Below are 27,675 nucleotides of genomic sequence, written 5' to 3'. Positions count from 1 at the left end.
AAGTGGGTGTCCCACACCACAAGAAGACTGCTTCCTCACCCTTTCAGCATAAGAACTGTAGGCAATCTTCTACAGATTTACAGTCAAGATCTGCAGGGCGATATGGCCGATGGCCCTCTACTCAGACAATCCAGAGCAGACGGCACACAGCCAATCTCTGGTCTCATAGGGCTGCCAGGAGGCCTGTCATGGCTGCCCTTTACATCAGGTCTGTTTGTGTTGGTGTTGGCAACATCTGCACTGGAAACTGAACATGTGGAGGAATGTTATATTCAGAGTCCATATTCTGCCTCCAGCAATTCGAATGTAGGGTCAACATCTGGAGAAGATATGGGAAAGCTATTCTGATTGCTGCACAGAAAGGTTTACAGCTTTATGTGGAGGGAGTGTGATGATGCGCGGCAGCGTCTCCCTCACTGGAAAAACATGGCTTGCCATCATTGAAGGCTATCTCAATGCAGATATCGAGATAAGATTGTGCAGACAATGGCATTCCTACATCTCCACAGTATGGGACGAATTCTGTCCTCTAAGTTGACAACACTCGTCCCCACAGAGTGGGGTTTATCCAAGACTGCCTCCAGAATTTGGGAGCGGAGAGGATGGAATCGCTCAACCCCACTGATCACTTGTGGAGTCAGCTTGGGCGTGCTGTTTATACCAGAGTGACCAACACAACCACACTGGCTGACTTGTGACAAATGATGGTTAAAGAATGGGATAACATCCCACAGCACAGTGTGTGACCAAACTGATGGCCAGTGTGAGGAGGAGGTGCCAGGCTGTTGTGGGTGTGTATGAGTCTTTGACGTGCTACTGAGGCTAAATAAATAAGTTGTTGTTGTAATATGTCATGTTTTTTTCAGACTTCAATCATCCAATCTGATAAACGACACCAACAAGAGTCAAGCACAGTAAACTGTTTGGCATTGGCAGAGGAGATTTGGCAAGTTTTTCAAGGGTGCAACCCACGTAGTCAGCTCTGCTCCTTAACCCACAAATGCATTTTCCTTACAAATGTGGATCCATTTTAGTGGAAGTCCAAAGGCTTTCCAGCGGTATAAGTTTTTTGCCAAAAAACATTGTTATAACAAAGAAATAATAGACTAAACTCAAATTTCCTTAGTTTTTGTGCTAAATTTGGCTGTTGGAATACATTGAGACTGGATGACATTTAACAGCAGAGCAGAATTCAGTTAATTAATCAATCCTCATTTCCACTAAATGTTCAATCCCCAAAGTATCTAAAATCTGGCATCTCCACCTTCTTTGCTGGTGTTATAGAATATATAGATAACCAAAGCTCTACAGTTCTACAGCCAACGTATTTAATAAGCAGATAACGACCAACGTACAATTTAATTTGGACCTAGAACTACTTTTAAATCCACATAATCCACACATTTTCTGAGAAACGCCCTACCTTCTCACTAGCCATCTTTCAGCCAGTAATAGTGGTGATTTATAAGCTTGTACGAGCAGAAGCTACATTTGACAATGCAAAAAAAGCACAGGCAGAAAACACTGACATTGTTGTTTAAGCATGAGAAATACTGTACATATTCACTTACTCAGATCAGTCAGCTTGATTTGCAATGCGGAGTGATAATGTAAAATGCCTCCAAGACACCAAACATGCCCATTTTGAACATTTTCCTCACTTTACAAATTGAAGCTGTCATATCCGTGTATCAGCAGCAGCAATACAATCAGCATTTTCAGTGTGTGCTGTGAGAAACTCACTAATGAACGCTAACGTCAAGCTCTCTGCATTACATTTTCATTCTTCAGGCCCAAGTTTAAGAACTTTGTTAAATAAAATGTTGCAACATGATTCAATTTGGAATTTCTTTTTGTGCTGACCATTATGAAGTGTTAGTAAGCCCGTTTATATACTCTCGTGTCTTTCTTTTGTGTCAATGCCTTTATGTGAAGATCTATGAATTGTCTTTTTGTAGTAAGGCGTCAGCGTCACATTAGAAATGCTGTTGCATTGACATTAAATCCTGTCACAATGTAGTCACGGCCATTTAATGACCTAATGAATGAGCTGTTTGTAAAGTATATACCAAGACGGATTATTTAGAATTGCTGATAATGATCACAAATTATTTTGTCATTTCAAATAATAGCTGAGTATCCTGAAGCTTGCAGTGAGACATTCTTCCTTTGATGTCGATAAACCAAAGAATACACGCCAAAGGCTGTTTCACTTTAAGTAAAATTCAACTCAGCCTTTGTGAGACTGGAACTGGAGCTGGAACAATCAGATTGTTGAGGTACTCACTTGAACAGGTCCTTCCTCTCCAAGGAGCCAGTCCCACACCAGCGGGAGGACAAAGGAGGATTAGCTGGCATACCATCCCGCCCGTCTGGCCTCCACATCAGGACCAGACCTCCAGTCCACAGATCCTGCCAATTAACTTGTCACTCACTCTGCTCTTTTTTCCCTCACCGGGACTTTATGGCTTCATAGGTGAAATAGCTTAAGCCCCTCAGCACCCTCCCACCCCCTTCCCAAGTAGACTGTCCTGCCATTACCTTTACCCAGAATCGCCCTTAGGAAAAGCTTTTGTTAAAAGAAAAGCCTATGAGTGAATTCGTCCTTAGGCTAGTAGCTTTTGATTTATCTACAATACACGCACACCATATAGACCTGTTTGTCCCTGACTCTATACCAGTATCAGATGCTTTTTTGGAAGGAAGACTTGTGCTGAAAAATACTGCAGTGATTTTGAATAACCAAACAAAAGAATAACGTGGATAGGCTTAGGAAAAGATTGGGGTTTGAGGTCAAATCAATGCTTAGTTAATTTTAGTAGTTTTGCCATCAATGCAAGGTTAAGGCTGTGGAGTGAGTGAGTGGCCATGGTTAACAAAAAGAAGAAAGAAGAAGAATACTTTTTTTACCATCTAAAAAGCAAAAACAAACAGCAGTGTGTCACGTTAAAGTCCCCTTTTTTTCTTCCACCTCTGCACGCTGACCTCTGCCCTACACAGATACTGTTTTGCGTTGGCTGTATTCTTTAAATCTCTAAATTTCTCCAGCCATTAGAGGGCTAGTTTGCTGGAAAGCAGACACTGTTTGTCAGCTTTTGGCATTTACGGCCCTGAATGATGCTGCCTCGTGCATCCGTTAGAGGTCACTGGCATAAATGGAATGGGTGGGCAGTTTTACTACACAACATATCATGATTTGCTTTTCTGCATTCAGATTTATGGAAGAATAACAAAAGGCATACATTCTTCCAGTCGGAGCTCGAGACGCTTTCAAGGGCATTAATAATGTCTCGTGGAAAATATAATTAATTCAGAATTAATTTACACAGTAATTAATCATCTATCATCAAGGTCTCCCACAGCAGCTCGGTATTAGTAGATATCATATTTTTGATAAGCAGGTATAAATCATCTGCCAGGGGCATGCTTTCCGTGACACTTATTTTGGTTCTTCATGAGCAAACTAAACCATGCCTCCCACGGTTACAGCATCAGCTTTGATAAATCTCATTAGCCTTTACTTTGCATGCTCATTTGCATTTGTACTTGTCTTGTGTTTGCCAGCCTTGGGTTTTAGAGCATGTGTAAGTATGGTGATGACCTGATGAGTGACTTTTTAAGTCTATAAAGTCATTTAGGTCACTGCGCTTAGTAAATGCCTGGTATTGCCATCTGGGTATGGGTTTTAGAGTGTGCAGCATATGATAAATATATCCCACAGTTACTGTTTTTATGGCCCCAAACACAGACAAATGAAAAGGAGTGCAAGGAAAAATGTAAGAACAACAATTGTACGTTATTCAGAAGCAGCAGGTTGCACCGTGTCTCTCGCTGGAATACAGAGTGACTGAGCTCTCTCCACTCTAATCTTGATTTTTATTGTGTTTTTGTTCCTCCGCCATTCTATGATTAAGTCAAGATCTCTTATGTTATTCATTCAGTTCACTAGTAGATGGAATGGAGTGTTTCAGTGATACCATCAGTGAGCTTTGGTAGATGTAACACCAGCAAAGTAAAATGCAAACATGAGCTCCCTTACTGAAGTATGAACACCAAAAAGAAAAAACAAAAGAAAAATATGTTTTATCAGTAAAGGAGTATTAATATCTATCCAGGCAAAAGTTGAGGTTAAAATCTCTTTTCCAAGAGAGACCTCGCCAAGAGAACTTACCACAAATACAACACACGGCAATATAACACGTAAAAACACTCCAAACATTATTTCATATAGGCAAGTGAACACAAACATGTGACTCGTATTCAATAACAGATTATTACAAGAGCGACATTAAAAACTGCCGCACTGACCAAATTGCGCAGTGGCCATTTAAAATGGTCAGAGCTTTACTTTATTATCCCGAGTGCTGAGAAGGTGGATGTGACTGTATTTTCAATGTATTCAGTCTATTTTTTTGTAGTTTTAGTCTATTCCCAGTCATGGATGGACAGTTGCTCAGCTATTCTATTTCTAGACAGAGTTATTTACACATTGTCAGTGTGTGTGTGTGTGTGTGTGTGTGTGTGTGTGTGTGTGTGTGTGTGTGTAATACTGCAACCACCTCCTTCTCTGTATCCAATTAATTTCACATTTTATCATACTCTTGGTTATGACTCAAAATGTGAGCATATGCAGGAATTAATTTGTGAATTAATTTGTGCATTTTTATAATAATATGTAGCTGTTGGTGAATTATGTTGGCGTGCATAAACAGGAGAACAGAAGCCAACGTTTGGGGGTCTTAACTAACCTTAACTGCTTTAAGTGTAGCTTACACAAAAGCTTAAAAATATTAATAATACTACAAAAAAATATTACAGAAAAACTTGAAGGGATGTTATGATAGCTAACTTTTTTTCAATCTTGCAGATTCATGTTTAAAGTGTTCTGTGATCAAGTTAGAATAAGTTTTCTCTGGCAGACATAAAAATTTCCTGTACAGTTCCTGTTCTGAAACATATGTTGAGAAAAGGTTTACAGTGGCATCAATATTTATATAGATATTTATGTCTTTTATTCCAGATGATCCACTGAGGCTGCCCTTTTAACTCCAATGGCCGTTATAGGATTTAGGATTTAAAGCCCGCTGTCTCTTTATTGAATCCTGGTATAGATTTTACGTGGCGATGTTTATCTGTGCTATTACATATTATTTCGTAACATCATCTATTCTGCCTGCATTCACAGTTAAGCCAGTAAGAACAGCAAACAGGAGACTTTCAGTGGTATCGTAGTTCCTTTGGTTTGAAAGTCCACTTCAACTTCTTCAGCCTTGTGCTGACAGACAAGGCCATGGTTAATCCTCAGTCCTTTTTTTTCTTTTTTTTTTACCTCACCATGTTTTGTTCTCACAAGAAATGCCTGTAGGAAAAGTCTTTCCCCCGCTTTCCAGTCCAGTGTTGGCAGCTGTGCTCGGTAGCTGGACTTACCGCAGCTAGTCGAAGCTGTAATATAATTTTGTATTGATTTCTTGTTGACCTCCCATGAAGCAGTCATCATTCTGTAATGTGCTCCACACGTCTTCTTAATGAAATCAATAGCCCTCCTGCCAAACAAAAGTCCAATAGCACTCACTGGGAACTCTGTGCTATTATAGACTGAGTATGGGGAATATTAGCAGGTTAAAGCTGGAATTCTTACTGTTTTTCCTTATAATGAAACACAGATGAGAATATAGGTTGCAGGAATATGAATATAAAGTGCTAGAAACTTTATAAAATCCACATGTATTCACTGAAGCTGGTGTTTTTAAATATTAAAATTACTGATCAAACTAGATTGAGAGAATTTCGTTGCAGAAATGGCACGTCAGTAGAGTTTGTATTTTGTGTCAAATGTTGGCTGTTTGCGGTTCAGCTGTTTTTGCAGATGTGGTTAAATCTGAATCGCTGCAGGGTGGTTAAATAATAATCTTACGAAAAAGTTTACGGCTTCATAATCTAGACATGTTGTCGGCACATCTACTGCATCCATCTTTTTGCTACGATGAGAGTCAACAAATGTGGCATCTTCCACTCTCATAACACTTAATTTTGACAGCTAATATACACAGATTATGATTTATGCAACAGAATTGCTTCTGAGGAATTGTAAACAGTGAAATTTCAGATTGTGACTCGAGGACCATTCATCACCGACACTGTCACAGTTTATTATGTCTGTTCAATTCCACTTAATATGACAGGGAACTTTCACAGGGGAAAATAAAGTGCATATTACGATGAAAAATCGCATTGGCGGGAGTCACTAAATCTGTCAGTTCAACATGTGCATTGCATTGTATTAATGGAAGTAAATTACTAATCCCCTATTGTGTAGAAAAATGGTGTATGTCAGGTTGAGTGGCCGGGAGCTGACTTTAAAAGTTTGGGTGAAAACCAGGATTGCTCTTTTTTTTTTCTTACAGAGCAAACCTACCTCTGAAAACATGACTGTCACAGAAAATCGCTTTCACACACACACATATACAACGCACGACTGTAATGAAATTGCCTGTGCCGTTGCAATCCCAAGCGAAACACAATGTCACCTCAGTTTTGCGTGTTTCAACATATTCAGTCTCTCCTCTGGACAGTATGTGATGTCCTTTAACGCGCTTAACACCCACAATCTATCTGGATGAGGCTGCTGTCTACCAGCGACAGCAGCGTTGTGGAAACTGACAAGGTGACTTTTGCACATCCGACCCGATATGCCAGTGGCACTAGCTAAGCCAATGTTGACTGTGGGGCTTTTCCACAGTTTAATTTTGAAGAGCTGCTTTGGACCGCCACCAACACAACAAAACACACCACACTGCGGTCACATCTGAAGTGGGTATCTTATAACAATGTCAAAGGTGGGTTAAGTAGTGATCTCAGACTATATACAGTTTTAAAGTGTTTGATGTCAGACACCTTTGGCTGGCGGTCCACTTCCACAATATATTTATAGTTATATGCCATCTGAGTAAGAAGCAGTGACAGAAAGACATGTTTAAACCTTAGTTAGCATTTGGATGAAATTTGAGCCATTTTGACAACAGTAAAAATACAGAAAAATTTCATTATTTTATCCTGAAATGTTTCCTAAAGTGATACAAAAAACACAAAAGTCTATGGGTCGACACATTTTTGTTCACTTAGACTATTCAAATTTGGCCCCGGTCTACTGAGGGGGATTTTACATCAAGCAGTGTGGATCAAATCACAGAAAATGTAACTTGAAACTGTGAAACTGTGCATTTTTGCTAATGGGACAGTGGTGGCAGAGTTTTGGGGGGTGAGCTGACACTATCACGAGAACTGTCTGTGTTCAAATGTCTCATGTGATTGAGAGTCCCAGTGGAATTACCTGTATAAATAAAAATAAAATAAACTTCCACAAGTATTTTAAATGGATAAGTATTTATCCATTTAATGAAACAATTATTTAGCCATTCCCACCACAAATATATTCTCGACAGCAGACAATTAACTGAGCAAAACAAAATGTGGAAAGAAAGACTCTGACATCTGTAGCAACTCTGACATGACCTCAGTACTTTAGAATCCTGACCACCCCAGAAGTGACCTAATAACACTAAGTCATGGACTTGACTGTGACAGAAGAATCAGTCCTTCGTTGTGCTTAATCATGCCACGTAAAGCATTTTGCACCACCTTAGCAAAACAGGATTAACGGAGCTTACTAATGTGCCAATTCTTCATTCGCTTTCAGTCATCTCAGACCACAGTTTAAAAGTTACTGGAGAAATGCTGCGACATTTACACTGCACTCGAAATGTTACCCTTTTTAAAAGTGAGACATCGCGTCTCTTGGGGACAGAAAGAAGACGGCGCGTTACGGGTGCTGGGTTCAGGAGCCTGGGATTGGTTGTATACTTAAAGGGTAAGCGGTTTCTTCAGCTGGCATGAGGGGAAAGCAGAGACATGTCTGATGGGGTTCATTATCAGAAAAGGAAGTTCTTATCCTTATGGATTCAGAAAAGCAAACTTGTGAACTCTAGCTAACAATGGAAAGTGCACCTTGTTTTCTTACCACACTTGTTTTTTACTCTCATATTTGTATTCTTACCACATATTTGATAAAATTCCCTTTAGTGTCACAGGATCAATCACCTCAACTGCCGTGACAGCTTAAGTTTCACTACATCAAGAGTGACAACCCCCCATGCTGCTCGTTCTTTGTAAGTCACTCTGGTTGTGAGCATCAGTTAAATACTTTGAATTTAAATGTAAAATGCATTTGGTATTCATGTGCAGGAGTGTGTCAGCACCTGCAAAATGAGAGTCATGGTATAGTTGAGAGCCACTGTAGGTCTCCACTACACACGGGCATGACACATTAAATAGCTTTCAAATGAACAACAGCAGAGAGCTGGCATGTCTGACAGAGTCTGATAACATTATATACATGTCCGTCACAGTCATGGATCCTTGAAACATAAACGTATGTGTTACTTGGCTTCAGGAATATCACCCCTCACAGCAGAAAGCTCTAGATTTGCACTGGGCCAAGCTGTTGTTGGTGGTGGTGGTCGGGGGGGTTAGAGAATGAGATGGGAAGGGGTAAGCAGTAGGAGTGGGGGTAATGCAGAAGCAGAGGAGTGAAAGCAAAGGCGTGAAAAATGAAAAGCACAAATGGTGTTGACGGAATAAGCACCAAAGAGGATGGGGCAAACGCCTGCACACCTAATGAGTTCCCTCCAAAGACAAAGACATTGTCCTTCACAGCAGATTCCTGCAGCCAGTCCACAAAAGTGCAGATGCAGAGATGCACGGCGAGAGTATGCAAACAATTCACAATAAAGAAAAACTAGGTGCCTGTAGAAACGCTACAACATGCAAAAGAGACTCTATACAAAAGCATCACATGCAGTCATGCATGTCTTATTAACATGCATACCATGTCACGAATGCACCGACGGCTAAACGCTATAGAATGACTTTATTTTTAACCATCAGCAAAAAGTAATTGTAACACATTGCCTGGAAACTGGGTGTCAGCCAAACACCCAATGCAAAGGAGATCGAAAGGGAATGAGAGAGAGGGAGCGGGTGAAGCAAGGAAAGCAAGAAAACTGAGCTCATCCTTGGTAACAGAGGCTAACAAACAAGAAACAGATGGAAGAAAGGAAAGAGAGCGAGCGCATCATACTGATGAAAATGGGGAGCAAATGAGGAAGATGGACAATATGAAAATTACTAAATCATTTCAAGTAACGAGTTGTCAAGATTTTCTCCAGAGGGAAGCGGTTCCCCAAAATCTAACAGCAGATCGTTTTGCAAATGTGACGCACGGTACATTTAACCTTTTAACTTCTCAGCCCGTCTGGAGTGAGTCAAATATTTGTAACAGTCTACCTGTGAGCTGCAGTTAGTTAGCTATCAGTTAATGCAGGAACAGCACGAGTAACTGTTCTTCTACTTTGGCATCCATAAAATATCCCGAAATGCCATCGCCTGATCATTCTGTGATTACTTTTGTGTGTCTCATGAACTCATTATTCATATGGACAGAAGATTCAATCTGCCTTTTCCCATTTAGTAATGACTAAAGGCAACAACAGGTAAGGAGTAAGTCAGCTGATGAATGTAGGAGATAACTGGTAGTGAGGAGGAAGAGATATTATGCTCTTTGCTGCTCAGGAGGTGATGTGTGTAATAGGAAGCCATTTAAAAATAGGCTAGCATTTAAAATGGGTTCAGATAGCAGATAAAGCAGCCCCTCTCTGCCAGAGTAATGAGTTAGGACCCAGTTGCTCCATTAGTGTAGACACACACACACACACACACACACATATGCACACACCCAGCTGTGGCAATTAGATGTTAGCAATCATCAGATTATCATTTTTACACAATAAGTTAGGACAAATCATCAATATTTGCCTGGTCAAATGGATGCATGCAAATGAGATGTGCTAATAAGCATTTGTGCACATGAGCATGCATATCTGGGTAGCATCTTTCTGGAAGCATGGTTAAATGCATGTTTTAGTGCAATATGAGTTTCTTTTATGCATATTCAGAAGCTAATGTCTACATGGATGTGCACTTATTGGTCTATAGTCAACATGGGACATTGGGATAATCTGGCAATGGTGTAGCAGCAGATTAGAAAATAAAGAAGAGCAGATGGGTCTCTTCACCCCCCCCCCCAATTCTTTTGTTGCCTGCAGTCTAGAAGGACAAGTTTAGTAAATATACCGTTAGCTATCTGTAACAAGACCCCCACAAACCCCCAGCAGAAAACGCAAGATGGCCGATAGATTGCTGATCCAAAAATGTAATTTTTCCATATGCCAACACAAAATCATCATTACATTTTCAAGTTAATTGCTGAGGTGGTGCTGAGGGTATTTCATTTAGAGAGACCATATTGCTAGTGAGAAGCTATTTGAAAGTCAAACCACAGAAGCTTAATGACCAAATTTACTGGTAACGTTAGCTGACAAAATAGAGGCAGGCATGGACAGAACAGGAAAGACCTCATAAAGTGTGCCTTTCTATTATGGGAACTGCCCAACTGACGGATTTTGCAGGGATGTTTAGGAGCTGTGTTACACAGCTGATCCCAGACCTAACATTTGAATCAAGCGAAGCAGATCATCAAAGACATGCAGATGCACTTAGCCTCAGGCCCAGCAGTTGGCTTTGCATGAAGGTCTGCAAACAACCGCCGACATCCTGCCAGTAACTTTAATGTCACCGAGGCCAAGAAGTGTGTCACTCCACTTCCATGTATAATGTTTGGGTCAAGGTATACATCACCTCCAAACACAAGTGTAAAAGATGCAAAATCAGTGCATTACCTGCAGTCTAGAAAGTGATCTTGAAAAGTCATAAAGCAATGAAACTTTTGCTTCCTTCAGAATAGATCAGATGTTTATTTCTGTTTATATTGCCACCGGCTTCTAAGATATGCCTTCAATTGTGGTTGTTTTTTCAGCCGCAGTAAACTACAGAGACGAAGGTTGTATATTGCTTCTCCCTACTCTGTTCCAGCAAGATACCACATATTTCAGTTTCCATTGAGCAGCAGTAAAATTGACAAACAGTGATGCCTATTACTCAGCCACTAAGGCCCATTGTGGAGGCAAAAGCATATAAATCAAGTGTCATTACCTACTGTATTTTGCTGCCCATCTGTCCTACTAGGTCACAGCAAGATGCATTGCACTTGATCAAAGTGAGTTCTATTTCTGAATGCTGTGGTTATACAGTCAGTATAACACAGGGAAGCAGAGTAACACAAGCTTTAAAAGAGTGTTGCAGAGCAAGAATGGGAAAAAGCTGGAACATGAGGTCATGGCTCCCCCTATGGTGCAAAAGGTGTAAAGCAAAATGTGCTGGGAGTGGAGACCCTGGGAACTTCTGTCCTTTCACCCTACTAACCTAGGAATGTCTGCAATCGCCAGCTGATGCACTCAACAAGCAGGAAATGAACAAATAGGGACAGTTTTTTATTTCTCCAAAGTTTTGAGCATAATAAGGAAGGATGCTCATGATGATAGTAAATGAGCAGACACTGATACTAGGGATGCAGAAGTTGTTTGATCCAGTGTCAGGAAGAATCTGGCTGCTGAAGGCTGCAGAGCATGTGGGAAGGAGATCAGAGTGTTTTTATCCTGTTCCGAGCCTCAGATGTCAGCCTTAACAGAAGTAATGATCCCACCCTCCACCTGCTGCGACTCCCTCATATTAGTAACTTTGTACATAAAATTCATGAAAATGCTGTCTACAGTTGCCAGACGTTTAAGGAAACACTGAACTAGAGAAAGAGAGAAAGAACCAGAGCGCTGGTTTGGAAGTCACTACAGTGATGGTTACTGAATTATTTTTGCTTTCCCTGAAGACTTTTTTAACAGACGGGGAAAAAAAGTTCTATCCTTGTTGCAACTATTAAGGAGTTCGCAAATGCAGCAGTAAAAGCAACACAAAAAAAATACTTCTTTGTGTATCTTTGACAAGGGCCTTCACCAAGTCCTTGCAAAGATTGGAGGAATTTGAACCACATGTCGGATATCCAAGCTTTGTGCTTTTATTTTCCCTGAATGGAGTCTTAGTCAGGTACCCTTGGTTCCTGCTTTCCAACAAAGTAGGGTCAGGAGGTTAGGCAGGTTGCCATTAAGCCCCTCTTTATCCTTTCACCCAGCAACCCCATGCCCCACCCCCTCAACCCCATTCACTATGCAGGAGAAAGGATCCAGGCTTTGTACTTGCTTCGTCACCTCTGTGCCTTTAAGACTCAGGAGACTCGATCGTGTCTCAAGTAACAGCCCAAGGGAGAGGCATTTTCAGCCTTGCTACCAGCACCTGATTGGTGCTTGGTGGACATGGGGTTGGGGTGGCTACAGGCTAAGCGAGTTAGTCAAGATGCCCCTCTCCCCAGAAATGCTTTCTACCTCCTCCTAGGGGATCCCAAGGCTTTGCCAGCTGAGATATATAATCTGTCCTGAGCATTCTGGGACTGTCCATGGGTATCCTGGCAGGTGCCCTCAAAACCTCTAGTGGTATGTGCTCAGGAGGCATCAAGATCAGGTGCTGAATCACATATGGAAGAACAAATTTGTTTTTAGTGTTGGTAGTAAGGGGGAAAGGACCCCAAATTAAGCAAGAAATCGAACAAAAACTCAAAACCAGAGCATCAAAAAGATATATAAGGAACTTGAGAAGAGATAAAATTCTGGATACAAGAAGCACGACTCCTGCCATTTTAGCTGCGATGATCACTGAATATTCACATCAGGAAAAAATCTCTTACAATCTTCTCAGAGGGCTAAATGGAGTCTTGCTGAGTTCCAGACAGATCGGCCCTGACATTAAGGGATATAAATGAGAAATTGTGCAAATTCTGGGAAGTATTAGATGTACAGCAAATGTGTGGAGAAAGAGTAATGTGAACAGAAACACAGAGTGGAACAAGTCGCCGCTGATTAAGATCAGCCACTCACTAGTTATTCTACTGAAACTAGAAAGAAAAGATTTCAAGGGTGTTACATCAATACATGAGAGCAAGTGAGAGAGAGATAGAGAGCACAGTTTTCTATGAGGGGAGTGGAATTTACTGCTCTTATGCTTCATCAGTGTGCTGCAGTGGTGGCTGTAAATCTGCAGATTGATCAGGCTGCAGAGCCAAAGGGTTCCAAAACCTTATCTCAGAGTAAGGGCTCAGCAAAGTCGAAGACTCACTGTTGGTGTGAGTGATGGCCCCGGCTATCTGGCTTCCACCTGGATCCTGCTGCTTACAAGCACAAATATACACACAGTGTAAACAGCCGAATAACCTCTTTCTTCCAAAACCATATGTACATGCACTTCCTTATATATACAGTCAAGGAGAAAGAGGGAATGGTAAACTGATAAGACTGAGAAAAGCTTTGTGCTCCTGCAGGAGGTTTACATGCAGACATCTTCTTCATGCTCTTCTTTCACAAACACTTCCCTGCAGCACAAGACTCGAACCTCTTGCAAGATAAACAATGGCCTCATCTTGGTTGGATCCATACCTTCCTGTCAGTACACCTTCCATGTCTGCCAAAAGACACTAAACTCAACTCAACTATGCACACTGTTGACTGAGGATTACCTTTATTGGATGTCTCAAGCCTGAAGGCTGAGGAGACAAGCAGACTTGCCTGCTAGGCTCACGGAGGGCATCTCCCTTGTTAATACTGCAGCAGCCTTTGCCTTCAGTAATACACAAGGTAGTGATCTCGCCTGGTGGATGCCGGGGAGGGACGAAGAGTTTGTGCTCGGAGGGGGGAGAGAAGAAAGCTGCAGCCTGCTAACCCCACGGCAATGATACTGCTGCTTCCTCCTGCTTCTCGTTGTGAGTCTGAGGGTGTTACATTTGAAGTGTTAGTCTGCTTAGCTGGCAAAGCCCCTAAAATAGCTCAAAAGGATAGCTGTGGAAGACAGAACCTGTTCGTTTCTATTTTTAGAGTATGCGTGTGGAAGACAGGGTGTGAACATGCAAAGAAAACGAATATGACCAGCGAGTAATTTACACAGCCCTTCAAGCTGTCGGCATATTTGTTTTTTATAATCTGACAACTTTGTAAAAAAGTCACATAATACTGATTTTAATAGATGCGATAAATGATTCAGTCTGGGCCATCACTGACGGGTTGTTTTTTATTATTATTATTATTATTATAAAAATGTCCTCCTGATATTGTTGCCTTGAACACAAGAGGCTCAGATGCCTCTAATCTCTGTGATATATGGTCTTCATCAGCTTTTTCAATTAATGCCAGACTAATCCAGTAATCATTTTGCAAGATCTTAATTAATTTAGTACTGCAATTTAGTTTCTCTTATCAAACAGTAGGCATCTCTCTAAAGAAAAAAAAGGCGTCCCTGTGGAAAAGTAAAATTCCTGCAGCCTACCTTGATGCTTCACTATGTCGTATCTGCAGAAAAGCGCTACTTTACACTTACTCTCCCATGTTCCGTCCCTCATTCAAAGCCTGAATAATTAGTATAGTAGTTGTTAATAGACACGTTGCCTGCTTTGCGCTAAAGCAGCTGGTTGTGACTATTGCACGCCTTGGTGAAGCCTGTTATATTATTCAAACTGTTTTGCAGCCAGAATTATCAAAGGAAGAGAATTCCAGGAAAACACTGTTGGGAATTGATAAAGAATTGCAACTGTCAAACAACACATGCAAATATACAAATGAAGACGTGGCATGTCCTCACTTGACAAGAAGTTATTATAAAATCTGGACACCAGGTTAGCGAGTAATAATGAGGATTGTTTGGTGAACAGAACACAGTTTTCTTCCTCACCTTAATCACAGACGGTCACAACAAAATATATATATAGGTATTTAGAACATCAGTGGACACTGTCTTAAGGACACCCACAGCGCTCCTCGTTCTCAGTGTCTTTACGAAATCAACGTGGTCCTTTGGGGCAGACACTTGTCTTTCTTGTGGCTGAGTGGTGACCATAACTCTTTCCAGATGCCTCTCTGTAAGAAATGGAAAGGTGGTTGTACAACTACAGGGTGAGAGAAAGTTAGCAAGGAGGGAGAAACCGAGATGGAGAGGATGAGCTCACTTTTCATTTGTGTTGGCTATAAATAAAGAACACATGCGGGCTATCCATCTGATACTCTTCTATATAAGCTTAGCCATAAATCAGGCTAAGCCAGAGCCTGTACAGATACACGTACATCCTTAGCAGATGGGGTAAATGGAGGGAGAGTGGGTGACTGGAAATCAAGAGGAGAAAGCCCAGGCCTGGATTTTCTGACCCAAAAGATATTGCGCCATTCATGCTGTACTTTCATTCCATCGCTCTAAAAGGTCACCTGGTGGGAGGCTATAGACTCCCAGATACTTTCTGTTGACTCTTAAGTATTTTTCTTGTACGAAAAGAAGGAGAAATGTCACATGTGGATTTCTTCTTAGATTAAATGTTGGACTTAGTAGTGATTTAGATTAATGTGCTTATTCTATGGTAAAAGAAAGACTTGGAATGGGCGAGGATCTGCAGGCTGAGATTTGCTTGCGTTTGCTGGTGTTGATGTGTTCTCTGCAATAATGTACCATCAGATACACCAAACTTATATCACTGCAACTTTCCTTTCTTTTTATGTCTTCCTCTCTGTCTGTTCCGTGTGATCCTTTTTTCTTTCAAAGCAATATTTCAATGACCCGTTTGTCAAATTAGACACTGTGTTACCAAAGAGCATTTTCTGGCAGGGCATGCGTGGTTGAAAAAAAGGGAGAGAACACAGGATAAATAAACACAGGAGAAGGAAAGGGGTACATTTTATGACTGATGGCTTTCAGTGTGTGTGTGTCCCTGCGTCATTTGGCACCTCATATAACTGTTACGGTTTCAAGCATCCGCGTACCTGTTATTCTGTCGCTCCACAGTGCTCAGCTCTTGATTTTTAGCTTATGATGGGATTTGTGTTTGTTACAGGTTGGTCAGAGTTTAAAGCTTTTTCCCCTCCCTCTCAAAACTGACACAAATAGAGATTTGTTAATATTTCTCGAGATAGGTAGACAGGAACGTCTAAGCATGAAAAAACAAATGGACTGAGACAGAATAAGGGAGAAATCTTTCTGGCTGTAGTTTAATGATAAGCAGTCCTGCTACTCTGTGCTGCTCCAGAGTTATTGCATTCTGTGAGGACGGTGGAGGTGTGCAGGGCAGAATCATATAAAGATTGGAATAAGACAGCAACAACTGCTAAGATAACCAAGCACACAGTATTGTTGTGTTTCTCTGCTGTAAAATACTATTTCTTCTCATTTTGATGGCCATTTGTCTTGCACTGACAGCGCCCACTGCATAAGAGGCAGCTCTGTAAACACCACTAAGTGAAACTGCACACTCGGTCCATTGCTGTGTTGCATCCCACTGTGCATCCCTTCAGCCAAATATCACATGGGATTTCTATGCATTTCCAACTAATTGCATGTCGAGGCCGGTGTTAGTCTGTACTATATGGCAAAATCAAAACAATACACTACATGCACAAGTCTTAAGGCCCACCCCTCATTTCTCTATATTTTGGTAGGAGAATGGGAAATTGTTACAGCCGTGTATGTTTCAGTGCTTTTCTGAGTCATTAATTTAATCAATTTTGTTAAGCTCTCCAACACCACTGGCTGAAATGAAGACCCAAATCTCCATCATGTTTTCCAAAAGGCTGTATACACTCAATGTTGTGCCTCCTGAAGTCCTCTGTGCATTCTGATGACAACAGTTTGAACCAACACTTTCAAATTTGGATTCATCACTCCATAAGACCTGTCGGCACTGAGTTTTAGTCCAGTTCTTGAGTAATTTGGCGTACCTCACTCTTTACTCCCTGTTTCCCTTCCTTAAGAATGGCTTCTTGACAGCCACCCCTCTCCTGAGACCATTTGTTAATGAGGCTTCAGAAAACAGTACATGGATCAACTGAAGGGCCGGATGCAACTTGGAAGCCTGGAAAACTAATGCTCAAGACCACTTAAAAAGTGGGAAGTGGCTTCAGATATTTGCACAGTACTGTATGTTGGAATAACACAACCAGCTCTTTAACGAAACTGGGTTATTATTCATGTTTCATTAATACATCCATATGTCCAAATATTTCAGTTAAGTGACTCATATAATCACATCATAAATAACATTAGTTTAATATAATTATAAGTTTAAAGAATAAAATACAGAAAGAATATTTAATATATGAGCTACCTAGTCTTAATATTTTATCATGTTTAAACAAAGGTATTAAGAGTAAACATTGAAGGAAGTACATTTCATCAGTGTCGAGCATTCTTCTGTCTTCTTTGAGGATTACACGACTGTATTTTCCATCTACTAATACTTCCCTTTTTAAGAAAAACTTCCTGAGATTCTTGTTTCATGAATGGAGTGTAAGAGGAATAATGTGGGAGCTTTTTATGTTTTTAGCTCCACTTTTTAGTTTGTCAGCAAGATAATTTAAAACGAAAACCAGGCTCAATTTCATGAAACTTAGTGGAGAGCTGAATGGAGGAAAAAAAACGGAAGCAGCATTTACATTTTACATTTAATAAAAGCTGGGCAGTCTGTATAATAATGATGCTAACAGGTATATATAGTGATGGGAAGGGCTAGAAAAACAGAGCAAAAAAGCAGCCATAAAACTGGGACATACTTTGTATGAGACATGACACGAATCGTGCGAGTTCACAGAACAAGTCAAAATTTGCAATGGGTTTTTGCACGCTTCAGTTGTTGAAATGTTTTTAATAAATTCTGGATAAGTGGGGAACTCAAGTGTGAAAAAGGGGAAAAGAACTGTCATTCAAAAACCCCTTTCGGAAACAAAAGCCATAAAGAAAGGATTCCACAGGGCACGGAAAATCCAAATTAGCTCTGTCGTGTTCATCTTACAGTCATTATAAATGAAATGAATTTAAGTGTCAGATTATTAGAATATGTCAGAATATTCGTGTCACTGTCACTCACCTTCCACAAGCTAGCCTGAGGTGATATCAGTGACACTAACACGGGCTAAAGCGCCACTTAATTCTCTTTCACCGAACACAGCACAACCCGCTAGTGACCAAAACATCTAGTTCATAGTAATCTGCAAACAGACCTTTTAAAGACAAAGACAAAGAGTCGGCAGGCGTTTACGCCGAAAGCGCTATAATGTACACACGTGGAAACTTTGATGGGTTTCAGTAGCGTTTCAGACTAGCGCTGACCTCCTTTAGCGGAGCACAGAGATAAAAATAGATGACATTTGTTTAATATCAGACTAATACATAACAGGTTTCAATTTTTTTCATATGCCTGCATTGAAGGTATTTGTGTGATTTCCTGAGAGAAAAATTCAACAAAATCCATCTCCTCCAGCCACATGTCTCTGTGGCTACCTCCCTGCTCTCTTATTCCCAGCACCTCCCTTCATCTGCCCACTCTGCTTCTCTGCACTCTCTCAAATGTCACTTTGTTTGATACACAGGGGTGAAGACCAGGGAGGCGCGCAGACAGAGATTTGGCTTACTGAGACGTTTGCTTTATCATAGATTGTTTAATCCAAAACCTCTCCTCGGATGAAAATACACCAGACTCCCCTGGATCGTTCCTTGAGGCATGTTGCCAGTTCATTCCAATATATACTGTAGTTCATTGGAGCTTGTGGCTGGTGGAACATATTGTATGAGTGTTTACTTTTATAGAAAGAAGATTTAACTGTGAAGCAGTACCAGAGTATCAAAACTACTCTAAAAGTTGCAATAAAAACAAAAATGTGTGTTTTTTAGTTTTTTTTTTAATTAATTTATTTTTTATTACTAAGATCAGCTTAATTTCAATCCTGACTGCTAGCAGAGACGAGGTGAACAGTGTTTTGCTGCTGTGTGTTGTTTGTAATTGAATCCTTCCACGGCTCTCTGGAAAGCCATTAATCACTCACCTAATTGAGTCACGGACCAGTAATTAGCGGTGATTGGGAGCACGATGGTTGGAGTGATTCCCTTTGATTAGATACCCTTTAACTGTGGCACGGCAGACGTTGGGAGAACATCCACAGTGCCCCCTGTTGAAGCTGACAGCTCCCCTGGCACATTAATTCGTAGATGTGATCAAAGCCAAGAACCCGTGCCTACAGAGGAAAACTCCTACATCTGCCTCTGTGATCCTCACATGACCACATGGAGGTCAGTAGCCAAAAAAACAGCGATGAAGACTTTACAAACAATGGGTGTGTGTGTGGGTGGTTCTTCCCTCTCAATAAAGCTCATTTAAAAGATATTAGTCAGTGAAACTAAAGGAAAGGACAGAAGACATTGCGGAAAATGGAAACACTTGCATAAATTCTAATTAAAATGATAACAACTAATAAGATTATGTTCTTCACTCTACCAGACTCAGTGGCCACACACTTGCCAGTTTCTCCTTGTGTAGTTTATCAGTGTGTGCACACAGGAAACCCAAGGATGGTCAAATAAATATTCAATTAAATTTCCTGGGTATTAATTAATTTCTCTTATATCCAAAGGTAATGTCACCAGGCATGGTAACAATAAAATGTCTGAATATTGTCAAAGTTTTAAAACACAACTTCTCTTTGTGTTGAGGCTCAAAATACCTCCCACTCGACCGTCACCTTGATTACATTGATATTATTCATTAATTTCTGATTGCAGCAGGGTTTCGTTTTGATTCAGATGATAGCAAAACCAGAAGAATGATTTCATTTTCAAAAAATGAAAAGCATGACTGCTTGAAAACTTATGCAGGAAATTACCCTACTTAAGTTTTAAACATCTCAAACTGTCCTTGGCAGCAAAGTCCAAACATTACTACCCACGACTTGTAAAAACAGGCATGATGCTGAAGAAGTAGAAGGTAAGTAAATGAGTGTTTGGTTCCAATAATACTTTTGGAGCAAAACTAATAATAATAGTATTCTGGCGTCAAATTAATGGTTGAGGGAGATGGGTACTGAGATGCTACAGCATCAGAATTATTGGCTGGCATGTGCATCGGTGAAGGCAGATGACTCTTCTGGACATCCTGTTACTTTAAAGGTTGATCGGTCAACTTCCATGGTGAAAGCACGGGTTAACTGTAGCCACATTGCAAAGTAAAAGGAAACGAAAGTCAATTGAAACAAAAACACAAGCAGTCATTGTCTTGGTTTTATATGATTTTTTTTCTTTCACATGTCAGAGTCCCACTTTTATTATCACTATGCTAACAATTCAATTTGAGGGATTTTCTATTAATGTAGAGGCGATGCTACCAAAAATAAAGGTCTTTTAAAAGCAAGGAGTTCTTGCTTAGTCCTAGCACGTTTGGCTTGCAGCTCAGATATCTTGAAGTAGAAGGTGATGCTCATTGTCTCTGTGAGATTATGCCAAAAGCAACCAGGTTGGCATAATGACAGTGTGTTACACAGTAAGACAGACAAGGGGAAAAAGCTTGTACTCCAAACAAAACATTTCAAGGACTTCTTTAGAAGTGTTGTCTTTTGGCAGGAACTCTATTTGCTTTGGACTTTGGCCTTTGCAACTTTGCAGACTTTTACATACATAATAAAACTATACAACACACTTAAACATCAGTCTCAGTAAGTTTATATTCTGTGCATGTCAAACATTGCTCAGCCAAACATTTCTAGGCTACTAAATCAGAGTGTATGCACTCCTTGAGGATAGAATAGAATAGAATAGAATTCAACTTTATTGTCATTGCACATGCACAGGTACAGGGCAACGAAATGCAGTTTGCATCCATCCAGAAGTGCTTTAGTGATATAGATATATTACAATATATATTAGCAATAATATAGATATGTGAGTATATTACAGAAATGGGTCTATTATGGTATGTTATAATGTACACGGTATGAAGTATGTTGTGAATATTCTATAACTATAAGTATGTACAGGCTGTAGTGAGTACAAGCTATGTACAGGATGCTAGCCAATCAGAAGTATGAGCCAGTTAATACATGACCGTATGCAATACAGCCAAATTAGAGAGCAGGACTCAGGATCCTCGACCATTATGACCACTTGACCAACACGAGAGGTCCTGTGAAAATTTAATTTGCTTCTAAGACTCATTCAAATACATAAAAAAATAGTAATGTCAGCAAACCTTGACTGGCATTATTTTGTCACGCTATGAACAACTTTAATTTCACACATGTCTGCACGACATCATGTTCAGGGATGACTTGTTTTGAGCATTTACAAAAAAAAGACCAAAACTGTCATGTTTTTTTTTTTATTAATTGAGTGTTTTCAAATAAATGTAGATGCTTCTTGGCATACATTTCAGCAATGATGGCAAAAGCAATGTGCTGCCAAAAAGCAAAAAAGCATTCATCAGAAGATAAGTGGCAAATACACACAGAAGTAACAATCTGGGAGTTAACCTGGTGAGCTCTGCTTGGCTAGATAAAGGAGATTATCTGCACTGTTGTGAGCTGGGGCCTAGTTTATGTGTGTGTGTGTGTGTGTGTGTGTGTGTGTGTGTGTGTGTGTGTGTGTGTGTGTGTGTGTGTGTGTGCTTGCTTATGTACACTTGTTTTGTTTTCCATTTGAATGTATTCAGGAATATACTGTGGTTTACTGTGGATCCCCCCCACCTCCGAGGTGGACTCTTGGGTTCTCAACGCTTGTCTCAGTGTTCCCACCTTTAGTTTTTAGAGACATTATTGCCTCTGTCTTGGCTTCTTGTCACAAAAGTTAAAAGTTAAGCAACTGGGAGGATTTTCTTTCAGGAATAAACATGTGTTTAGTGTCTCTGCAAAGAAGAAATGTTGTTCCTTGTGTGCAAACAATTAGACACACAGGAACAAAATAAATGTAAGTCATCAATTAGGCCCATCAATTAAAACACTCAGACTGCCAGCTAGCTCCTTGGAAACCAGGAGTTGGCATGGCAACCAATTAGGCAAAGCTACCAATTCATTATGTAAACAGCATGGCTAGAACACATCTGCAGCTAATAGGATTACTTGGCTCAGTCTACCTTTTGTGTATTAGTCATGTGGTATGAATATAACTATATGGCAATTTTTTGATAATGTATTATGTGCCCACTGCCGGAGGCGCTTATAATAGAAGGGTTTGCCTATGTTAAGCAGGCGACCATTTTTTATTTATTTTTAGTTGTCGTTGTTGATGCCGTGGCCTTAGTCGTGTTAAAAAAAATCAGTGTCCAAATGACCAAACCACCAACAAACCATCAAAAAGAAGTGGAGGAGGATGAATATGAAACTAAATCGGATTATTCAAACAAAGAAACTTTCTCAGAATGAGTAGCAGCTGTGCTTGTAGACCCTCTTGAGGTCCTCCAGATACAGATTCACTGATGTGCAGAAGGTCAAGACAACCAGAGTCTGAAGTATAATACGTGGCGTGTTGAAAGGGAACTGAAATGAGTCTAGGGCTTTATTAAGAAGACTCACGGATTGATTTCCTGTCAGCAAGCATCCATGATGAGATCGATGTAGTCAGGATGGGATATAGAGATGGAGGAAGCAGGAGAACAGACCGAGAGATCTTTCCATTCTTGGAGCTGCCTCCGACTGCCTAAGGTTCACACTGGCTGATCAGCAAACCAAGCAGAACTGCCTTCTTCTTAACTAATTAAGACATTACTGGGAGGTCTCTCTATCCATATTTGATGACGATCCAAACCACAATTAAGATGAGCCCTTCTACGGAGGCTGTAGAAGTCTGATTGATAGCTCCCACATAGCGAGGCTGATAGGTGCTAGGTCAGTGAGCTGGCGTCTTCTTTTGCAGAATACCCTTTAACCCCTGTCTAGATTGGTTAGTCCCCACTGGGAGCTGAACGTGGACGATCTACATCTGCTTGTTAATGAAATAAAAGAGCAATTTAGGTCTCCTCGGCTCCCAAAGGAGCACATTTCATCTCCTTAACGATTGGCCTTCGTGAACCCAGCCTGGCATTGCTGCATTTTATCATAAGTTATGCCATCAGGGAAGCTTATTAAAAATGAACTGAACTGAAAGGTTTTAGGAGGCGCAGATGAAAATGCCAGAGGCTAGAGTTAGCCTAATTGTTTATGTAAAATTCCAGAAGCAGAAAACAAATTAGTATGTTGTCATTGGCCTCTACACATTAAATGGTATGAATTGTGTCTTTTCCCCTTTTTTAGCATTTCTTTAGAGAAATTATTGCAGGCGTATATACCTGTCTAAAACTATTGTGGGTAATGCCATAAAATTAAACTCAGCTGAGCATACAAATCCTTGGCTTCGTGTCCACAAACCACATATTGAGCAGTGTCATCACCTACTCACTGAGGCTCACTCTGCTGGATTTAAATTCAAACTTCACTGCAGCTCAGTATTACTGATTAACATCCAATCGACCCATCTTTCTTTTTCAACAGAAAAGGGGCTCCAAATGGCATTGCAGGAACTTAAAAATTCATATTTAATAGAGATGAAAACACAAGGCTTTGGTCCGGATAATTGGATGAAACTTTGCTGCACATCGAGCTTCTCAGGCCTCACTTCATTTTATGATAATGATAATTGAAAGATGGCGGAGGAAAAAAACTATATTACAGAGCTGGATTAACAAAATGCCCACACTGGGTGCTAAATTCACTCTTGTTACACTTGTACTATAGCAGTGTTGAGCACCAGGCCTCTGGTTATAGCGCACTGACTCGATAACCGCCCCTTTAATCAAATTTTTCCCCCTAAGGTCGGGATACGCTTTAGCTGCAGAATAGAGTACCTTTCGTTTTTCAAGCCAAAGGAAATTCCTAAATATCCTCATATTTATGAGCTTTGACTTTTCTTTAATATGATACCGCATAAAGTCTATTAATTTAACTGTGTTAGTGTTATAGCGCTCTCCCTATGAGTCTGGTGAAAAACGGACACAAGCTCAGACGAGACCTGGGTGGGGTTAAGCCTACAAGACCACCAATTTAGCTGATTTGAGATTATTCTCCCTTTTTCAAGGGCAGCCATTAAGTTACAATGGAGTCAGACGTTATTGTGAGAATTACAATTTCCTCCTCGTAGAGGAAAACAGAGTGGGTGACTTAATGCGTTCTGTAGTACCCATAGTGAAGTTATCCCCTCTAGGCAAGTGTATCATTTTAATGAGGTTGCAAAGTAAAGTATTCAGTTTCATATATAACATTGCACCTTTAATAAAGCTGGAATCAATCAGATATTTTTCAGTGAATGTGTTGATAAAATGAGCTTATGAGTCGAGCTGAACCAGAGTAGCTACTGCTACAGTCTACACGTGTAAATCAATACTCCAGTTACTGACACAACTTAATTTAGTTCTGTTTGAGTTTATTTAGATGGTGCCAAATCACCACAATAGTCACCTCAAGGTGCTTTCTACTGCAAGGTAAAGACACTACAGTAAGCACGTTGGAACAGTGGGAAGGGAAAACTACCTTTTAACAGGAAGAAACCTCCCGCAGCACCAGGTTCAGGAATGGGCAACCATTTGCTCATGGTGTGAGAAAAAAAGGAGTACAAAGGAAAATGAATAAATAAATAATGGGAAAGAAGACAAAAATTCATGACTTGCAGTAGTGGTATAAACACTACTGAAAAGAGGTAAATGCAGAAGAAATGCTGAGCGCATTACATGACATCACAGAAAGACCTGCAACAGCTTGAGCCTATTGCAACAGAACTAAGGAATGGTTCTAGGTCAACTGATCCAGCGCTAACTTTAAACTTTATCAAAAAAGACAGGTTTGAGTCTTATCTTAAAAGCAGATAGTGTCTGTCTGGAGCTGGTTACACAGGAAAGGGGCCTGATATCTGAAGGCTCTGCCTCCCATTCTGCCTTTAGAAATGCTAAAAACAACAAGCCTGCAGTCTGAGAGCGAAGAGCTCTATTTGGATAATATGGTTTCTATGAGGTGTTTAAGATATGATGGGCACTGATTATTCAAGAATTCACATGTACTGTATGACATGAAGGAAATCAGCTTTGGGTGAGACTTCATGTATATAGACTGGATATAAAAGTTGAACGTGTGATTTTATTTACAGCAACAACAAAACATACAGAAAATACAAATGTAAAAGGATAAAATCTCATTTGGTCTTCTGTTTTTGCAGTATTCAGTAAATTCATGTAATATGAGTATTTATATAGTTAATACTGAGCAATATGGGGTATTTAAACATGTCAGTATAGAAGCATCGTGCAGTAGAAAATCCTGCTGTTGTTGAGCAAAGAGCACATTCACTAAAAATGGCAAAAGAAAAGAAGAATACAGCTGGACCTGAAGTACGACTGGTGACACTGATGACACTGCGTCAGCTGTCATCTGCATAGAAGCAGCTTTCAGCAAATCTGGCCTGGTTGTCTGCTATATCATGCATGTAAATGGTAAATGGTAAATGGCCTGTATTTATATAGCGCTTTACTTGTCCCTAAGGACCCCAAAGCGCTTTACATATCCAGTCATCCACCCATTCACACACACATTCACACACTGGTGATGGCAAGCTACATTGTAGCCACAGCCACCCTGGGGCGCACTGACAGAGGCGAGGCTGCCGGACACTGGCGCCACCGGGCCCTCTGACCACCACCAGTAGGCAACGGGTGAAGTGTCTTGCCCAAGGACACAACGACCAAGGCTGTCCAAGCCGGGGCTCGAACCGGCAACCTTCCGATTACAAGGCGAACTCCCAACTCTTGAGCCACGATCGCCCATGTAACAGCATTAAGGAGACCCTGAGAGAGTTGGCCTTGCTAAGTGTTGCTGTTTTGCTGTGTCGTCTGCATGCTCACTGACCTGAATCAAAGGGCTTTGCTCAGAAGAAAGTGAACCCTACATCAAGCCCCATGCCACACATCAAAGCCTCTGTTAGGTCCTCATGGTCCCGCATGAGTGTATGGGAAGTAGCAGGTTAAATGTTCAAACTCTGCAAAGAAAATATTTAATTGATAATAGAGATACTCATTGGTAACTTTGGCAATAATAGGGAAAAAATGAGTTTGTGCACTTGCTCTCTTACTGATCACATTGTGCAAACCAGAGTGATTACAGAGAACTGGCAACATAATTTAAAAACAGCCCACATGAACTAGACGCTGTAAACAGTCGGTTCAACACAAAAATTTAATCAAAGTACCAGATTAGCCAAAAAACTTTGGGAGAAAGAAAAGCAAACTTCCACTAAGCCACAGAGTGTTGCTAGGGAAAATAGAAATTATGTCCTTTTCAGGGTTCCTACTTGGACAATGTTGCTAATCTGCTGTTGCAACCACAGCGTAATTAAAACTGTTAAAGAAATCCTTAAAGAAAGAAAGTGGTCTCACAGTAATTGTGCCAACTTTGCTATGTTAACTTTGTCTGTCTGATGAAACAGCATAGGGAGCATTATTAAATAATACAGTGTAGCAAGGCTGCCGGTGAGAGGATCAGGTCAAATTATTTTCTTCATTCTAGGTAGGTCTCTGGCTGTATGAGTATAATCCTCTTTTCTCTTCCTGTTTTGCTCTCACACACATTTCCACTATCAATTTTTTCCATCAGTAAGAGAAAATAAATTAGCTGTAAACAGAGCTGAAAGTATCAATTCTGCCACTGTGAAACACTGCATAGCCAAAGGTCTGATATTGTATGATGTCTGTCTACTTGGTGTTTTGTTCATCACTACATATTTACGTGCATACAAAACATATGCTTATGTGAAAACATGCGCTCAAATGGACATTCACGTAGCCTTGAGGCCCTCTGCAGAGCCTCTCTGTATAACTGATAAAAGAAGTCTCCCCAGTCAGGAAAAGTCAGATAGCGTGTCCTCCTTTCTGTGTGTGTTTTGGTGCCATGAGAGAAAATGGCTTGATTTATCAACTGCTGGGCCAAAAGTCTGCAGAGAACAAGCTGACTGATCTAGCTCTTTCAATCTGACAAGGTCTCAAAGACATGAGCAAGCGGGAGAGTGAGGAAGAAGCGGGGAAACAGGGGCAGACAGGATTGGTTTGAGAGCCAGATGATTTAGAGGTCTAATATCAGCCATTATTGCCACTCCTAGTCTTGAGTTTCCTAATTTCCCCCTAATGGAATCCTCACCCATCACTGAGCATACTGATCGCCTGTTAAACAGAGCCCCTCTCGACCAATCATTACGAGGCTCATAGCTGTCAACTGCCTATCAGATGGTGGAAAATGGGAATTTCTGAGCATGAAAAATCAGATAGTGCTGTTTAAGAGAAGTTCCCTGGTGAAACTTTTGTTAGGTGGGGCTGTGTGCGGTATCTAGCTATTATCAGCACTTGCCTCACTTTGAGTCAAAATATCAAACAAATTCAGATGAATGCGTCCCATTTGGTTCACTACAATAATTTCATTATTTGATGCTAAGAAAAGTTATACCTCGAGCGACAAAGGCTGAACAAATAGCAAATTTTACTGGTGTCTCATACACAGTTACACTCTACTTCCTACTTCTAGCTTCTTGTCTGATTACATTGTCTGGCTGTAGTTTCAAGTTAAAAAGCCCTCATCAGTAACATCACAAAGCTCCAGCCAGAGCTGAATCCACACGAATGTGCAAATACCTCCACGAGATGTCACATTGGGTGCGTAGCCATCTCCCTAATTCATTCATTGAACGAGAACTACTGGAAAAGACCCTTGCAAAGAAAGATTAGCTAACACGAGGCCTTTCTTCCTTATGTCAGATCATCCCAGCAAG

This window comes from Copadichromis virginalis, linkage group LG15 (assembly GCF_057382275.1).
Source record: "Copadichromis virginalis isolate Kocher_CV1m ecotype Utaka linkage group LG15, C_Virginalis_male_GT1.1, whole genome shotgun sequence".
Classification (NCBI taxonomy): Eukaryota; Metazoa; Chordata; class Actinopteri; order Cichliformes; family Cichlidae; genus Copadichromis; species Copadichromis virginalis.
The sequence above is the reverse complement of the archived record's forward strand: the minus strand, read 5'-3'. Positions refer to the sequence as shown.